This window comes from Oncorhynchus kisutch, linkage group LG3 (genome assembly GCF_002021735.2).
Source record: "Oncorhynchus kisutch isolate 150728-3 linkage group LG3, Okis_V2, whole genome shotgun sequence".
Classification (NCBI taxonomy): domain Eukaryota; kingdom Metazoa; phylum Chordata; class Actinopteri; order Salmoniformes; family Salmonidae; genus Oncorhynchus; species Oncorhynchus kisutch.
Window position 1 is genome coordinate 36,650,634 of NC_034176.2, and position 17,136 is coordinate 36,667,769.

A 17,136-nucleotide genomic window follows, 5' to 3' on the forward strand; every position below is an offset into this window, starting at 1 on the left:
TCTTCAAAGTAGCCACCCTTTGCCTTGATGACAGCTTTGCACACTCTTGGCATTCTCTCAACCAGCTTCACCTGGAATGCCTTTCCAACAGTCTGGAAGGAGTTCCCACATATGCTGAGCACTTATTGGCTGCTTTTCCTTCACTCTGCGGTCCAACTCATCCCAAACCATCTCAATTGGGTTGAGGTTGGGTGATTGTGGAGGCCAGGTAATCTGATGCAGCACTCCATCACTCTCTTTCTTGGTCAAATAGCCCTTATACAGTCTGGAGGGTCATTGTCCTGTTGAAAAACAAATGATAGTCCCACTAAATGCAAACCAGGTGGGATGACGTATCACTGCAAAATTCTGTGGTAGCCATGCTGGTTAAGTGTGCCTTGAATTCTAATGCAATCACAGACAGTTCATGTCTTAATGGTTCGTACCCTTTTTTTTTCAATATTCGCCCAAAATTACGTACCCAAATCGAACTGCCTGTAGCTCAGAACCTGAAGCAAGGATATGCATATTATTGATACCATTTGAAAGGAAACACTTTGAAGATGGTAGAAATGTGAAATTAATGTAGGAGAATATAACACATTAGATCTGGTAAAAGATAATACAAACAAAAAAACATGCATTTTTTAAATGTATTTGTTCCATCATCTTTGAAATGCAAGAGAAAGGCCATACTTTCAGATGGCAGCAGTGTGTGTGCTACGTTCCAGACTGATCCAGTGAAGAATTACATTACTGCACAATATTTTGTATCAAGCCTGCCAGGAGTTTGCCCAAATGAGCCGAATTGGTCAATTGATACATTTTCAAGTACATAACTTTAGAGAACATTCAAAAATGCTATGGTAATAAAACATGTAAGATTACACACTCCCAGGAATGTCATACATGATGGACCATTGGCACATACACTAACATTCACACATCTAGATGGCCGGTTGGGTGTGGAGCCAGAGACAGCAGTTGGGTCAAACTGTAGACCCCAGTTACTACATTTGAACATAAAAATGATTTTTATCAAACAAAATTATGCTACATTTTATCTCTGGGACCCTCAGGATGACAAATCAGAGCAAGATTACTGAATGGAATTACATTATTTACCTACAGAGGTGAATGTATCAACCCAGTTGCCGTGATAAAAGTGTTTTGTTGTTGTGCACTCTCCTCAATAGCTACTGTTAATTGGTCTTGATCTTTTACCAAATAGGGCTATCTTCTGTATACAACCCCTACCTTATCACAACACAACTGATTGGCTTAATTATATTAAGAAGTAAAGCAATTCCACAAATTAACAAGGCACACCTGTTAATTGAAATTCATTCCAGTTGACTACCTCATGAAGCTGGTTGAGAGAATGCCAACCGTGTGCAAAGCTGTCAAGGCAAAGGCTGGCTACTTTGAAGAATCTCAAATATAAAATATATTCTGATTTGTTTAACAGTTTTTTGGTTACTACATGATTCCATGTGTCCAAACTTTTGACTGGTGATATATAATGTTTTGTTAGAATGGTGGGGCTCAAAATGACGGGTCACCACTGGTCTCAATGCAGCCTTGAAATGCGTTAACAAAGTCCAGGAGCCAAGATGATTAGGATGGACTCCATCATTCCTGTAGGGTATCTTCTGTTTCCAGAAGGTGTCAGATATATCAATAAAAGTGATTCCAACAGACCTACAGTAATCTTTTAGCCAGGTGTGTAAAGCCAGTAGCCTGATGAATCTTTCACACCCAAGGCCCAACGATTGTACCGGACCTGAAATGGTTGGCTGCTATTTGTAATCTCTCAGTGCTCGAATCAGTATTTTAAAATCAATTGTCAGAAGTTCAGAGCTAGGCCTCCTGAAATCTTTAATTAAGACACAGACAAGCTTTTTACCGGACTACCTTTTCAAATACACATTGAAATGTTGCCTACACGTTTTGTGGTCTTATAGGAATAAGTAACTCCCCATTGCTGACCAGTACTTACCTACAATAGGGCTAATAACTCGCTATAGCAAAGAATATCAACAAACGTGCACAAGCGCGGCTCTGCGACCTGAACTGATCTGAGAAGCGCATTAAATCGTGGGTGACTGAAAGACCGCTTGTGGGCTTCCTGTCAACATTATTTTACTCTGTTGCTCTCTGGCTCTGCCTAGATCAAAATCACAGACTCAATCTTGAAAAATTAGATTCGTTTTGGTTTGTTCCATTAAAAAGGGGCTGATATCATTTTGATTTGATCATAGAGGAAAAACGCTGATCTATAGTGCAAACTAATAGGGTGAACCCATTGAAGCTCAATCTCTTGCGTCTCTCCGCAGTCTGGCAATTCTTCTGCACTGCTGTCCTGGAGGAGGTGCGCAGTTTAGAGGGAACATTGCTAATAAATCCACGGTGGGATTTCAACAGTTTCTTCTGTTTATTATCAAACGAATTAATTATTGTACTTCATTTGTAATTGTGCAACAACATTCCAAACTTGTTCAGCATCATCTAGTCCAGATATAGCGTGATTCCACTATTTGTATCCGTTAGCCTCGCTTTCAAACGAGGGACTTTTATTTTGAAAGTAAACTGCTAATCATTAAAGTGGCTAGCTTCATGCGGGTACCAGGTCCGCATTCAGCAGGATAGACACAACGATGGCCAACGTTCAGATAGAAATGTGTTATGTAGAACAATCATGCCTCTAATTCTAAGGAATCATGTCTGTTCTTTTCTATCTGCAACGTTCCAAAACGTTTTTGTATTGAACATACCCATATACACAACATGCTGTACGAACCCCGTTTTGCTCATCGCTTATCTGTCTGGAAAGCCTCCGCAAATGAAATCGTGTGGTGGGCGGGGTTGGCCCGGCAAGGGGCTTCTCTGTTAGGTGGGAGATGGGTATGAGTTACCCAGCTCCCTAAACTCAGTAGTTTAGTTGGAATTGAGAAGCGAGACATGAATATGAGAAATATGGAATTCCCTAACAAAAAGCGTTGATTTTGCTCAATTTGATCAACACTGGAGAATCCATTTCCCCATCTCCATTTGGCTGAATTGGGAAAAGGGCTACTTTAATATTGCGCGTTTATGCATCTACATTTTCATAGCTGCATCGCTGAACTATTGTAAACTACTGTCAAAGTAGCCAAATTGGAGTGAAGCGCTCGCTCAATACGGTAAGTCATCTCTTTTTTTGGTGTTACTAACCAGTTTTCCATCCAACCTTTTTCTGAGAGTAAAGTACAATGTTGGATAAAAAAAATGTAATGACAGGCCTGATGGAAACAGCACATTTTTCGGTAAACTTTCAAAATGCGATTTTTTTTTTCGCCTGTAAAATTTGTGAAAAATGGCGGTGGAAATGCCTTTATGCGCAAATATTGATATAAGTATATCGAAGTAAAATTGGGAGTTTCGCAATGATGTTGATATCGTGTGTTCCTCCTACTACGAATCGAGAAAGCATGCAATTTAGGCTACCGATTAAATCAATTATGATTAACTTCACAGGGTGGTGAAAGTGCACAGTGATGAGCTTGACCCGATTGAAGATAGAATCTTATGGCAGGGGTGTTACTCGTTCGGAACGTTAAAATGCAATGGTTGTGGAAATAAGGAATCTTTCATATCAGCAATACATTTTTTTTGTCAAGAAACCCAAAGGTTAAATTATTACACACCTTTTATAGTGTTCCCACACCGACATATTTCCATGTTATAGTGCTTATTTACAGAAGACAGATGCGTACCTGTGCAAATGAGTTATCTGCGTCTCCGAACACCTGTGTGTAAACGGAAGACGGAAACCACAAAACTGTCGGCTGCAACTGATAGAACCGGTTAAAACAGTGTATATTTAGCATTTGTGAAATGATTTTTGATGTGATTTGAAAGTATAGTGCTTTATGTTTTTACCACAATTGACAATCGATTCACGTTTAGATGGGGTATTTGGCTGTCAGAGCCAATTCTTCTCTATACAGAACATGTAAAGTCCTTTGACTATAAGGAGTAATGCTAGGCTACTTTAGTCCACTGGGCTAGGTGACATGATGATTGATGCTTGGCTGCCTTTTGACAAATAAAAATAATCTCACTCTTGTCCGTAATAAATCTCCTCATATAGGCTCTCCACGCACTGTATCTGCGAGCTGTTGGCTAGAGCGCATGTGCCAATACCATATAACACAAAATTGTTACTGGAAAAAAAAAATCAGTAGAGTTGAAAATGTGATGGAAAGTTATATTTTTTGAACTGGTGGTAGTGGGGAATTTAACCACACAAGTTATTGTATGTGCACTACCTCATCATGCACTGTCAGTTTGATGTAAACACCCCTCTGGTGAGAAAATGCTCATATTGGTTTTGGTATTTGGTATTTTATTAGGATCCCCATTAGCCGTTGGGAAAGCAGCAGCTACTCTTCCTGGGGTCCACACAAAGAATGAAACAGAACATTGGTAGAAAAGAACAGCTCAAGAACACAACTACATAAAACATTTTTTAAAGGCACAGGTAGCCTACATATCAACGCATACACACAAACTATCTAGGTAAAATAGGGGAGAGGCATTGTGCCACGAGGTGTTGCTTTATCTGTTGTTTTTGAAACCAGGTTTGCTGTTAATTTGAGCAATATGAGATACAATGGAATTCCATGCAGTAATGGCTCTATATAATACTGTACCCTTTCTTGAATTTCTTCTGGATTTGGGGACTGTGAAAAGACTCCTGGTGGCATGTCTGGTGGAGTAAGTGTGTGTGTAAGAGCTGTGTGTAAGTTGACTCGGGAAACAATTTGGGATTTTCAGCACATTGTTTCTTATAAAAAGAAGTGATGCAGTCAGTCTCTCCTTAACTCTCAGCCAAGAGAGACTGGCATGCATAATACAGTATTTATATTAGTCCTCTGATATTTTAACCATCTGTTTTAAGCAGATTTTAGAATATTAACATGAAAATCTCTCGCCAATTGGAAAGATACGGTAGTTCCAGCACAACCTAGGTTATCTTTAAACACCAACAATTACATAGCCATATATATAACTAAAATGAGAAGACATTTTAAAATCAGAGTTCTTTGATTTGATCTCTTCTTACTCGTGGTCAATTCCAGCATTATGGGCTTTACATTTGCGTGCAAAATCACAACTTTTGATGTGTGTGTCTATACCCTTGGAGGGGAGTGTATACCCCAAAAAGCAGACTTGTAAATATTGACATTTTGGAGAAGTAAAGCAAATAAGAAGTGTTTACGGATGTTAGGCTACATGAAAGGGGCGGAGGAGACATATTAGCAAAAGTCTGAGTTTGTTTGTCAAAACAGGGATTGACATTTTGAAGGAAAGACTCGGTTGAACACAAAAACTATCATTTTTAAAGAGTTTCATTTCCATTATTACTTTAGAGAGGAAAAACTGTTTAGGGACGTTACACCCTCCGTTATGGACGTTACACCCTCCGTTGTGGATGTTAGTCTGAAATAGACATTAACATCTTAAAAAAAAAAAAGCAATGAGACAAAATCGTAATCACGAGAAAAATGGGGGGTAAAAATTACAACAAGCAAACACAATGTGGTGAATGCACAAGCTTCTGAAGCAAACAAATAATACATCAATATCCATCAGATCCACAACCATTATGGATGTTACGAATAGGCAGCCTATCATAACACTGAAAAACAATAGGCCTACTGGCAAAGAAAATATAAACCAATTGTAGATCATTTAAGATCTAAACCTTTTTTTTGTTGCCTAAAATGACACCCAAATCTAACTGCCTGTAGCTCAGGACCTGAAGCAAGAATATGCATATTCTTGATCCCATTTGAAAATAAACACTTTGAAGTTTGTTGAAATGTGAAGTGAATGTAGGAGAAGATAACACATTAGATCTGGTAAAAGAAAATACTTGTTTGTTTTGTTCAATCTTTGAAATGCAAGAGAAAGGCCATAATATAATATCGCAGTTTATGTGCAATTTAGATTTTGGCCACTAGATGGCAGCAGTGTGTGTGCAAAGTTTCAGATTGATCCAGTGAGGCATTGCAATACTGCACAGTATTTTGTATCAAGTCTGCCCAAATATGCCAAATTGGTCAGTTAAAACATTTTCAAGTACGTAACTATAGAGAACATACATTTTGTATTACCATATAATTTTTGTAATTTTACACACTCCCAGGAATGTCATAAATGATGGATCATTAGCTTATACACTAACGTTCACACATCTAGATAGCGGGGTGGGTGTGGAGCCAGAGATGGCAGGGGTTCAAACTGTAGAACCCATTACCTACATTTAAACATAAAATTATTATGTTTTATCTCTGGGACCCTCAAGATGACATCAGAGCAAGATTACTGAATGTACAGTTGAAGTAGGAAGTTTACATACACTTAGGTTGGAGGCATTAAAAGTCATTTTCAACCACTCCACAAATTTCTTGTTAATAAACTACACTTTTGGCAAGGCTGTTAGGACATCTACTTTGTGCATGACACAAGTAATTTTTCCAACAATTGTTTACAGACAGATTATTTCATTTATAATTCACTGTATCACAATTCCAGTGGGTCAGAAGTTTACATACACTAAGTTGACTGTGCCTTTAAACAGCATGGAAAAATCCAGAAAATTATGTCATGGCTTTAGAAGCTTCTGATTGGCTAATTGACATCATTTGAGTCAATTGGAGGTGTACCTGTGGATGTATTTCAAGGCCTAGCTTCAAACTCAGTGCCTCTTTGCTTGACATCATGGGAACATCAAAAGAAATCAGCCAAGACTTCAGAAAAAACATTGTAGACCTCCACAAGTCTGGTTCATCCAACGCCTGAAGGTGCCACGTTCACCTGTACAAACAATAGTACGCAAGTATAAACACCATGGAACTAGGCAACTGTCATACCGCTCAGGAAGGAGATGTGTTTTGTCTCCTAGAGATGAACATACTTTGGTGCGAAAAGTGCAAATCAATCCCAGAACAACAGCAAAGGACCTTGTGAAGATGCTGGAGGAAACAGGTACCAAAGTATCTATATCCACACTAAAACAAGTCCTATATTGACACAACCTGAATGGCCTCAGCAAGGAAGAAGCCACTGCTCCAAAAATGCCATAAAAAAGGTTTGCAACTGCACATGGGAACAAAAATCATACTTTTTGGAGAAATGTTCTCTGGTTTGATGAAACAAAAATAGAACTGTTTGCCCATAATGCCCATCGTTATGTTTGGAGGAAAACGGTGGAGGCTTGCAAGCTGAAGAACACCATCCCAACTGTGAAGCACGGGGGTGGCAGCATCATGTTGTGGGGTGCTTTGCTGCAGGATGGACTAATGCACTTCACAAAATAGATAGCTTCATGAGGAGGGACAATCATGTGGCTATATTGAAGCAACATCTCAAGACATCAGTCAGGAAGTTAAAGCTTGGTTGCAAATGGGTCTTCCAAATGGACAATGACCCCAAGCATACTTCCAATGTTGTGCCAAAATGGCTTAAGGACAACAAAGTCAAGGTATTGGAGTGGCCATCAAAGCCCTGACCTCAATCCTATAGAACATTTGTGGGCAGAAGTGAAAAAGCGTGTGCGAGTAAGGAGGCCTACAAACCTGACTCAGTTACACCAGCTCTGTCAGGAGGAATGGGCGAAAATTCACCCAACTTATTGTGGGAAGCTTGTGGAAGGCTACCAGAAACGTTTGACCGAAGTTAAACAATTGAAAGGCAATGTTTAGAAGTTTATGTAAACTTCTGACCCATTGGGAATGTGATGAATGAAATCAAATCTGAAATAAATAATTCTCTCTACTATTATTTTGACATTTCACATTCTTAAAATAAAGTGGTGGTCCTAACTGACCCAAGACAGGGAATTTTTACTAGATTTAATGTCAGGAATAGCGAAAATTTTTGTTTAAATGTATTTGGCTAAGGTGTATGTTAACCCTTGGCTTCAACTGTAAGTAAATGATTTACTTTCAGAGGTGAATGTATCAAACCATTTGCCATGATAAAAGGTTTTTGTTGTTGTGCACTCTTGTCAAACAATAGCATGGTATTTTTCACTTTAATAGCTAATGTAAATTGGACAGTACAGTTAGATTTACAATAATTTAAGTTTTCTGCCCATGTAAGACATGTCTATGTCCAGCAAAGTTTGCTGTTACTTACAATGTCATTCTAGTCACATTAGCACACGTTTAGCGCATGTTAGCATCAACCGTCCCGGTATAGGGACACCGATCCAGTAGAGCAGTGGTTCCCAAACTTTTTGTAGTCCCGTACCCCTTCAAACATTCAATCTCCTGCTGCATACCCCCTCTAGCACCAGGGTCAGCGCACTCTCAAATATAATTGACATCATTGTAAGCCTGCCACACACACACACTATACGATACATTTATTAAACATAATTATGAGTGTGAGTTTTTATCACAACCCGTTTCGTGGGAAGTGACAAAGAGCTCTTATAGGACCAGGGCGCAAATAATAATAATATAATAATAATAATCAATGATTTTACTCTTTATTTAGCCATCTTACATATAAAATTTGTTCATCAAAAATTGCGAATAAATCACCACAGGTTAATGAGAAGGGTGTTCTTGAAAGGATGCACATAACTCTGCAATGTTGGGTTGTATTGGAGAGTGTATCTGTCTTAAATAATTTTTCACACACAGTCTGTGCCTGTATTTAGTTTTCAGGTTAGTGAGGGCCGAGAATCCCCTCTCACATAGGTACGTGTTTGCAAAGGACATCAGTGTCTTAACAGCGCGATTTGCCAAGGCAAGAAACTCTGAGCGCAGATATCTAGCCGTTGATATCAAGACGTGGCTTCTGATTAAATTCAATTTTCACAGAACCGCATGTTGCAATATCAATGAGACTCTCTTGTTCAGATATCGGTAAGTGGACTGGAGGCAGGGCATGAAAGGGATAACAAATCCAGTTGTTTGTGTCGTCTGTTTTGGGAAAGTACCAGCGTAATTGTGCACCCAGCTCACTCAGGTGCTTCGCTAAATCACATTTGACATTGTCCATACTCTTGAGTTAATTTGCATAAAAAAATCATACAATGATGGAAAGACCTGTGTGTTGTCCTTGTTAATGCAGACAGAAAAGAGCCCCAACTTCTTAATCATAGCCTCAATTTTATCCCGCACATTGAATATAGTTGCGGAGAGTCCCTGTAATCCTAGATTAAGATCATTCAGGCGAGAAAAAACATCACCCAGATAGGCCAGTCGTGTGAGAAACTCGTCATCATGCAAGTGGTCAGACAAGTGAAAATGATGATCAGTAAAGAAAACTTTAAGCTTGACTCTCAATTTAAAAAATACATTTGTCAATACTTTGCCCCTTGATAACCAGCGCACTTCTGTATGTTGTAAAAGCGTTACATGGTCGCTGCCCATATCATTGCATAGTGCAGAAAATACACGAGAGTTCAGGGGCCTTGCTTTAACAAAGTTAACCATTTTCACTGTAGTATTCAAAACGTCTTTCAAGCTGTCAGGCATTCCCTTGGCAGCAAGAGCCTCTCTGTGGATGCTGCAGTGTACCCAAATGGCGTCGGGAGCAACTGCTTACACGCACGTTACCACTCCACTATGTCTCCCTGTCATGGCTTTTGTGCCATCGGTACAGATACCAACACATCTTGACCACCAAGGTCCATTAGATGTCACAAGGCTGTCCATTACTTTAAAAAATACCCTCTCATGTTGTCCTGGTTTCCAAAAGAGGATGTCTTCCTTAATTGACTCCACATAAATGTAACGGACATATACCAGGAGCTGTACCAGGCCTGCCAAGTCTGTTGACTCATCCAGCTGTTATGCATATTATTCACTGGCTAGTATGTGAAGCAGGAATTGTTTCAACATCTCCTTCCATGTCACTGATGCGTTGTGAAATAGTGTTGATTGATGAAGACATTGTCTGTATAGTTTTTTTGGGCCTTTTCCCCCAGCATCGTCCCCGCCATATCTGCTGCAGCAGGAAAATTAAGTCCTCCACAATAGTATGGGGCTCGCCTGTCCTAGCCACTTGGTAACTCACCATATAAGACGCTTCTAGCCCCTTCTAGCCCCTTCTTATTCATGGTATCTGTTGCTTTTACACATGTCTTACTACTCGAAAGTCGTCTTTATTCTCGCTCACAAACGTCCTTTTGTTTCTAAATGTTTGCACAAGAGTGAAGGTTTCCCTCGAGAGAGAGTAACGGTTAATGTGATTGGATGTGAATTATTTTACTAGACAACCTGTATTTGACATTGTGTTGTTATTTCGCTGAACACTAGATGGTTTCATGTTATTTTTGGAAGTGAAACAAGGCTACTCAGGCGAGGGGGGAAAAAACTCACCCAAATGTATAGCCCCGTTGGAAAATATCAATGTACTGTTTGAAAATGTGAAGAATTGTATTTTTAATGTGAATCACATTTTTATTTGGCGTACCGCCAGACGGCATTACATACACCAGTTTGGGAATACCTGCCGTAGATGTTAAAACATTGATGAAAGTTAGTTTTGCAGAGAAAGTTTCAAGATAATACGATGAAAGGTGCATGTTTTACTAAAGCTTTTCCTAAAAAACGTTATGGTTATTAGGCTACATTGCCTGTCAGAGTCAGCCGCTCACTGTGGAAACACAAACAAAACTCAAGACCCTTCAATTTGGTCTATATTGCTTCATTAACATCACAACTTCACCACTAATATTGGACAGCTGTGAGTGGAAAAACAAACTCTGTGAGCCCTTTCTAAAAGCCATAAAATGTGATGGACTGAAAATACATTTTTCAGACGTGGCGACCTACTCTGTAGCCTAATGGACCAAATTCATGCAATTTCCTACTTTTCAAATAAAGCTTGAACTCCAACATATAGACCTTAAAGGTCCAGTGCAGTCAAAGGCATGACTTTCCTGTGTTTTATATACTGAACAAAAATATAAAAGCAACTTGTAAAGTTTTAGTCCCATGTTTGGTGAGCTGAAATAAAAGATCCCAGAAATGTTCCATTACGAACAAAAAGTGTATTTCTCTGCAATTTTTGTGCACAAATCTGCTTACAGTGCATTCATTTAGTTGGCGTTCAAACGTGTTTCTAAAATGAATTAAATAACATTTCCTCATCAATCTACACACAATACCCCATAATGACAAAGTGAATACAGGTTGTTTTTTAAACTTTAAAAACAGAAGTATTCAGACACTTTGCTATGAGACTCGAAATTGAGCTCCGGTGCATCCTGTTTCCATTGGTCATCCTTGAGATGTTTCTACAACTTGATTGGAGTCCAACTCTCGTAAATTCAATTGAGTGGACATTATTTGGAAAGGCACACACCCGTCTATGTAAGCAAAAACCAATGATACATTTATTACATCCAATTTTTTTATTATTATAGTGGCTAGAGATAAGTCAGTATGTTGGCAGCAGCCACTCAATGTTAGTGATGGCTGTTTAACAGTCTGATGGCCTTGAGATAGAAGCTGTTTTTCAGTCTCTCGTTCCCAGCTTTGATGCACCTGTACTGTCCTTGCCTTCTGGATGATAGCGGGGTGAACAGGCAGTTTCCTGAAGTCCACAATCATCTCCTTTGTTTTGTTGACATTGAGTGTGAGTTTATTTTCCTGACACTACACTCCGAAGGCGCTCGCCTCCTCCCTGTAGGATGTCTCGTCATTGTTGGTAATCAAACCTACCACTGTAGTGTCGTCTGCATCTTGATGATTGAGTTGGAGGTGTGCATGGCCACACAGTCATGGGTGAACAGGGAATACATTAGAGGGCTGAAAACGCACCCTTGTGAGGCCCTAGTGTTGAGGATTAGCGGGGTGGAGATGTTGTTTCCTACTCTCACCACCTGGGGGCAGCCCGTCAGGACGTCCGAGACCCAGTTGCACAGGGCGGGGCCGAGACCCAGGGTCTCGAGCTTAATGACGAGTTTGGAGGGTACTATGGTGTTAAATGCTGAGCTGTAGTCGATGAACAGTATTCTTACATAGGTATTCCTCTTGTCCAGATGGGTTAGAGCAGTGTGCAGTGTGATTGTGATTACGTCATCTGTGGACCTATTGGCACGGTAAGCAAATTGGAGTGGGTCTAGGGTGTCAGGTAGGGTGGAGGTGATATGGTCATTGACTCATCTCTCAAAGCACTTCATAATGACGAAAGTGAGTGCTACAGTGCATTAGTCATTTAGCTCAGTTACCTTAGCTTTCTTGGGAACAGGAACAATGGTGGACCTCTTGAAGCATGTGGGAACAGCAGACTGGGATAAGTAGTGATTGAATATGTCCGCAAACACACCAGGCAGCTGGTCTGCGCGTGCTCTGAGGACGTGGCTAGGGATTCTGTCTGGGCCGGCAGCCTTGCGAGGGTTAACCTCTCTAGGGTATGTGGGACGCTACCGTCCCGCCTGGCCAACTTCCGGTGAAATTGCAGAGCGCCAAATTCAAAAACAGAAATACTCTTAATAAAAATTCATAAAACATACAAGTGTTATATATCGGCTTCAAGATTAACTTCTTGTTAATCCAACCGTTATGTCAGATTTCAAAAGGCGTTATGGCAAAAGCATACCATACGATTATCTGAGGACAGCGTCCAGAACACAAAACATTACAAACAGTTAATAGCCAAGTAGGGTAACAAAAGTCAGAAATAGCGATAAAATTAAAAACTTTGATGATCTTCATATGGTTGCACTCACAAGACTTCCAGTTACACAATACATGTTCATTTTGTACAATAAAATCCCTCTATATATCCAAAAACCTCTGTTTTGTTGGCACGTTTTCTTCAGTAATCCATTGGCTCAAAGGTAGATGAACAATCCAAAAAGTAACAGTAAAGTTCGTAGAAACATATGAAACAATGTTTATAATCAAGCCTCAGATTGTTTTTAGTCATAATAATCAATAATATTTCAACCGGACAATAGCTTCGTCAATATAAAAAAAAAACAAGAAAGGCGCACTCGGTCGCGCCCAGAAAACAGCTCTGGGACTTCCCAGGGTCCACGCACTCAGTGGTCTTACTCCCTCATTTTTCAGAATACAAGCCTGAAACAATTTCTAACGACTATTGACATCTAGTGGAAGCCATAGGAAGTGCAATCTGATTCCTAAGTCATTGGATACTGTATAGGCAGTCAACGGAAAACTACAAAAAAAAAATTTTAAATCATACTTCCTGGATGGATTTTTCTCATGTTTTCACCTGCCATATCAGTTCTGTTATACTCACAGACATTATTTTAACAGTTTTGGAAACTTGTTTGTATTCAGTCATGTTTCCGGTCATCTTTCCCTGATCAAAAGCTGTGGTTCGCGCTTTCAGTTTTGCGTGAATGCTGCCATCAATCCACAGTATCTGGTTGGGGAAGGTTTTAATAGTCGCTGTGGGTACAACATCACCGATGCACTTGCTAATAAACTCGCTCACCGAATCAGCTTATTCATCAATGTTATTGTCCGATGCTATGCGGAACATATCCCAGTCCACGTGATCGAAGCAATATTGAAGCGTGGAATCCGATTGGTCGGACCTGCGTTGGACAGACCTGAGCACGGGCGTTTCCTGTTTTAGTTTCTGTCAATAGGCTGGGAGCAACAAAATGGAGTCATGGTCAGATTTTCTGAAAGGAGGGTGGGGGAGGGCTTTGTCTGCATCGCGGAAGTTAGAGTAACAATGATCCAGGGTTTTGCCAGCCCGGGTCACGCATTTGATATGCTGATAAAATTTAGGGAGCTTTGTTTTCAGATTACCCTTGTTAAAATCTCCAGCTACAATAAATGCAGCCTCAGGATATGTGGTTTCCAGTTTACATAGAGTCCAATGAAGTTCTTTCAGGGCCGGTGATGTGTCTGTGATTTATAATCGAAGAGAATTCTCTTGGTACATAATGTGGTAGGCATTTGATTGTAAGGAATTCTAGGTCAGATGAACAAAATTACTTGAGTTCCTGTATGTTGTTATGATCACACCACGTCTCGTTAATCATAAGACATACACCCCCGCCCTTCTTCTTACCAGAGAGATGGACAACCATCTCTGCAGCACTCCACCAATCAGGCCTTTATTGTAAAGTGGCCAGATGGAAGCCACTCCTCAGTGAAAGGCACATGACAGCCCGCGTGGAGTTTGCCAAAAGGCACCTAAAGGTCTCACAGACCATGAGAAACAAGATTCTCTGGTCTGACGAAACCAAGATTAAACTCTTTGGCCTGAATGCCAAGCTTCACATCTGGAGGAAACCTGGCACCATCCCTAGGGTGAAGCATGGTGGTGGCAGCATCATGCTGTGGGGATGTTTTTCAGTGGCAGGGACTGGGAGACTAGTCCGGATCGAGGGGACAGATGAACGGTGCAAAGTACAGAGAGATCCTTGATGAGATCCCACTCCAGAGTGCTCAGGACCTCAGACTGGTTTGACAGTTCACCTTCCAACAGGACAACAACCCTAAGCACACATCCAAGACAACACAGGTGTGGCTTCTGGACAGGTCTCTGAATGTCCTTGAGTGGCCCAGCCAGGGCCCGGACTTGAACCTGAACGAACATCTATGAAGCAACCTGAAAATAGCTATGCAGCGACTCTCTCCATCCCACCTAACAGAGCTTGAGAGGATCTGCAGAGAAGAATGGGAGAAATTCCCCAAATACCAGTGTGCCAAGAAACAAATTTGCACAAATAAAAACTGTTTTTACTTTGTCATTATGGGGTACTGTGTAGATTGATGATGGGGTGAAAAACTATTTAATCCATTTTAAAATAAGCCTATAACGTAACAGAATGTGGAAAAAGTCAAAGGGTCTGAATAATTTCCGAATGCACTGTACATCCCTGTTAGTGAGCATTTATCCTTTGCCAAGATAATCCATCCACCTGACAGGTGTAACATCAAGAAGTTGATTAAACAGCATGATCATTAGTTTTGAGGGAGTGTGCATTCTCTTTTGCCAGATGATTGAATGTTCAATTCTCTACCATAAGCCGCCTCCAACATTGTTTTAGAGAATTTGGCAGTACATCCAACCAGCCTCCCAAATGCAGACCGTGTAACCACACCATCCCGGGACCACCACATCCGGTTTCTTCACCTGAGACCAGCCAACCAGACAGTTGATGAAACTGTGACTTTGCACAACCATAGTATTTCTGCACAAACTGTCAGAAACCGTGTCAGGGAAGCTAATCTGCGTGCTCATCGTCCTCGCCAGGGTCTTGACCTGGCTGCATTTCGGTGTCGTAACTGACTTTAGTGGGCAAATGCTCACCTTCGATGGCCACTGGCATGCTGGAGAAGTCTGCTCTTCACGGATGAATCAAGTGTGTAGGGCGTTGTGTGGGCGTTTTGCTGACATCAACATTTTGAACAGAGTGCCCCATGGTGGAGGTGGGGTTATGGTATGGGAAAGCATAACCTACGGACAATGAACACAACTGCATTTTTTCGATGGCAATTTGAATGCACAATGATACCAAGACGAGATCCTGAGACCCATTGTCGCGCCATCACCTCATGTTTCAGCATGATAATGCACGGCCCCATTACGCAAGAGTCTGTAAACAATACCTGGAAGCTAAAAATGTACCAGTTCTTCCATGGCCTGCATACTCATCAGAGATGTCACCTATTGATCGACACGTACAACAGCGTGTTCCAGTTCCCGCCAATATCCAGCAACTTTGCTCAGCCATTGAAGAGGAGTGGGACAACATTTGGCAGGCCACAATCAACAGCCTGATTTAACTCTATTTTGAAAAAAAATGTTTTTGATATCTTAGCTGTATTAGACTAATCACAGATATTTGAGGATGTTGAAATATTGACATTGAAATGGTGCTGGAATAGTGGAGGCTGCTCTCGTTTTCTTTGCGACTTCGGTAACTCTCCGTGGTTCCAAATCAATAGTTGTTTAGTAGTCAGAAACATTAACTTGCTTGACTATGCTGTAGGTCATGTAACTATTTGTTTTATGCAATATGGTTTGTGGACTTTACCAGACAGATGCTCTCTGGTTTTGTGATGAAACAAAGGTTTGGATGAATTGATTCTGCCACTGTCTTTTTATTGTCTCAGCCTTATCATGGTGCCAAGGGATATGAACTAACAGGTTATAGAGCAAGCAATGCAATTATTACAACACATAGGTTGTAATATGTATTTTTTTTCTTGAATGGCTTCCATGTCTCATTTTTCGCAAGGCTTAAGGATCCTTCTTTACCCGGTCTCCTCCCCTTCACCTACACATATTGAAGTGGATTTAACAAGTGACATCAATAAGTGTTCATAGCTTTCACTTGGATTAACCTGGTCAGTCTATGTCATGGATAGAGCAGGTGTTCCTAATGTTTTGTACACCCCGTGTAGATATGAGTCATTGATTTAATGTGTGCAAGAAATTAAGTATGTGGGTATGCATAATTATACACAGGGGTGGCATTTAGCCAGGAGTGGTGTGATCTGGCTAAGGATGCTTGGTTTCAGTCTTAAGTAGCCCAGAGCATTTTGTGTTTTGAGCTGAAGATGTAATGAAATTAGATAGACACAGCTTTGACTCCTTTTTTTGGCCTGGGCAAGTCAAAAACCGTGTTAAGTGAGGTGAGCTGAGGAGTGTGTGAGATGAGTACAGAGGCGATGTGTCAGAGTGAAAATGGGCTACCTGCCTCGCTGTTCACTGTGCTTGAGAAGATAGTGTTGGAACCTGTCTGTCTGAGCCACTACAAAGATCGAAGCTCTATCCTGACCCAGCTAACAATTCTAGGGAGCAATAACATTGTTGTAATGTTACCCATAATGTTCATCTTCTGTCTATGTTTGCAAAAACCTTCTGTGAACCTTTTTTAGCATGTTTTGGTGTTAAAGGTGGGAGAACATTCCCTTCATCTCAAACAGAACTTATCTAAAAGGTGGTTAACAATGTTCTCAGAATACAGATTAATGTTCTCGATACGTAATTTTTTATGGGACATTGTAAGCACATTCATGTGTCTAGTTTTCTGAGTTAAGAGAATATTCCATCAATGTTCCACCAAACATGCGCAGGACATGGTTGCCATGTTCTCAGAATGCAAGATATGAATGTTTTGTGATGTGTAATAAATAAAAAAGTTCATTA

The 17,136-nt window shown here is 40.5% G+C and overlaps 1 protein-coding gene across 1 annotated transcript in view; it reads left to right on the plus strand.

Moving 5' to 3' along the window:
* The first annotated feature begins 2,933 nt into the window (after window positions 1-2,933).
* Window positions 2,934-17,136, plus strand: part of LOC109873895 (neuropeptide FF receptor 1-like) — a 51,072-nt gene continuing 36,869 nt past the window's right edge. Inside the window, exon 1 of the mRNA XM_020465605.2 lies at window positions 2,934-3,161. The gene's annotated coding sequence lies outside the window, so the exon portion shown is untranslated. The remainder of the gene's footprint in view (window positions 3,162-17,136) is intronic.